We start from the raw sequence: 2500 nt of genomic DNA, 5'->3' as shown, positions 1-2500 counted from the left end.
GTGCTGTTAGCGACGACTTCTGAAGACGCAACGAGACGCGACGGGTTTGCGCCCAGACGCGACGAGGCGATGCGGGATCTGCGCCCAACCGTGCCTACACCCGCCGACTTGATGCGGGAGCTGCTGGCCCAAGCATGCCTAGCGTGCAAGGCCTGCGTGCAAGGCTAGTGTGCAAGGCTCGTGGGCAAGGCTAGTGCGCAAGGCTAGTGCCCAAGGTCTGTGTGCAAGGCTAGTGCCCAAGGCTAGTGAGCATGGCCTGTGTGCAAGGCTAGTGTGCAAGGCTTGTATGCAAGGCTAGTGTGCAAGGCTGGTGTGCAAGGCTTGTGGGCAAGGCTGGTGCGCAAGGCTAGTTCCCAAGGGTTGTGTGCAAGGCTAGTGCCCAAGGCAAGTGCGCAAGGCTCGTGCCCAAAGCTAGTGCGCAAGGCTTGTGTGCAAGGCTACTGCGATGGGCCAGTGCCCAAGGCTTGTGAGCAAGGCTTGTATGCATGGCTTGTGTGCAAGGCTAGCGTCCAAGGCTTGTGCGCATGGCTTGTGCGCAAGGCTTGTGTCCAAGGCTTTTGTGCAAGGCTCGTGCGCAAGGCTAGTGTGCAAGGCTTGTGCGCATTGGCAGGTAGCCCACCAGCATGCACGATCCAAATGCCACTCACGCGACAACACGGTGCCAAGCCGGGCATGGTGTGCACTCAAAACCAATCAACGGACAGAGGTCATGCGTCATGGGGGGGATCTAGCAAGGCCATGGGGAAGGTCATGGAGGACCTTGGAAGCAAGCGCAAGACGAGAGCGAATCGAACAAGGGGCCAGGACGGGGCCTTGTGCCCATGGTCTTCGCAAGACAGCGTCCAAGGCACCCGAAAGCCCAAGGGAACCCAAACCCGGCCGACACTTGCAATCGCACATGCTCTCTGCAACACACCATCAATGCCGCCCAACGGGGCCAGCACGAGCAGTCCTCCGCGGTCCCCTGGCCCTGCGCACGTTTGTCTTCGAAACCGAGCATCAATGCCACAGAAAGTGCCGGGGCGCCAGCTGGAGCCATCATCCGCGTTGCCATGGCTCGCTTGGCCTTGGCTTGCCAGGCCCCGACACGAGCAATCGCGCATTTTCTTTGCAACCGACCATCAATGCCGCCCAACGGGGCCAGCACGAGCAGTCATCCGCGGTCCCCTGGCCCTGCGCACGTTTGTCTTTGAAACCGAGCATCAATGCCACAGAAAGTGCCGGGGCGCCAGCTGGAGCCATCATCCGACGTGCCATGGCTCTGGTCCCATGGTCTTCGCAACCGAGCATTCGTGACACCCGCGGGGCCAGGACACCAACCCTTCCGACACGAGCATTCGCGCATGTTCTTTGGCCACACAACGGCGCCAGCACGAGCAAAATCATCCGCGGTGCGGTGGCCTTGCACGGCCTTTTGTCTTTGGAACCAACCATCAGTGCCACGGGAAGTGCCGGAGTCCCGGCATCCGCGGTGCCAAGTCATTGCGCCCTTGGTCTCTGCAGCGGGGCATGCCGGGCACTCCCAACCATTGCAAGCAAGCAAGCAAGCAAGAAAGAAAGTAAGTAAGTAAGTAAGTATTACATATAGGGGCGGGACATGCGGGGAGATCTGCGAAACGTGCATTACGGGGCACACGCGTACCTACCGGGGCATACCGACCCCTATTGGGGCACACGTGTGCATATCGGGGCATACCGGGCCTATCGGGGCACACGCGTACATACCGGGGCATACCGAGCCCTACTGGGGCACACGTGCGCATATCGGGGCGTACCAAGCCTATCAGGGCATACGCATGTATCCCAAGGCATACCGAGTCTATCCGGGCATACGCGTTCATACCGGGGCGTAACGGGCCTATCGGGGCATACTTGGGCATATCCGGGCAAAAAATGCCCAAAACTTGCGCAACCTTGGCAACCGTGGTCCATTCCTCTCTATATGCCTAGCCTTGCCAACCGTGGTCCATTCCTCACTATATGCCATGGCCTTGTGCCCATGGTCTTCCCAAGACAGCGTCCAAGGCGCCCGGAAGGCCAAGGGAGCCCAACCCAGCAATGCCCTGCTTTGGCAAGCCAAGGCCAAGCATTCCGGTGCCTAACCTTGGCAACCGTGGTCCTTTCCTCACCATATGCCATGGCCTTGTGCCCATGGTCTTCGCAAGACATCGTCCAAGGCGCCCAAAAGGCCAAGGGAGCCCAACCCAGCAATGCCTTGCTAGGACAAGCCAAGGCCAAGCATTCCGGTGCCTATCCGGGCAAAAACGCCCAAAGCATGCCCATTCCTTAGCCTATCCAGGCAAAAACGCCCAAAATCTGCACATTCTAGTGCCTATCCGGGCAAAAACGCCCACCAGCATGCCACCCTCCTATAGGGTTTGCGCAACCAACCAGCCTAACCACCAGTGGCAACCAAAGGTGCTGTTAGCGACGACTTCTGAAGACGCAACGAGACGCGACGTGTTTGCGCCCAGACGCGACGAGACGATGCGGGATCTGC

This window comes from Tasmannia lanceolata, unplaced genomic scaffold, assembly GCF_043159265.1.
Source record: "Tasmannia lanceolata isolate RefF3 unplaced genomic scaffold, GAP_Taslan_0.1 ptg001301l, whole genome shotgun sequence".
NCBI classification, from domain to species: Eukaryota; Viridiplantae; Streptophyta; class Magnoliopsida; order Canellales; family Winteraceae; genus Tasmannia; species Tasmannia lanceolata.
The sequence above is the reverse complement of the archived record's forward strand: the minus strand, read 5'-3'. Positions refer to the sequence as shown.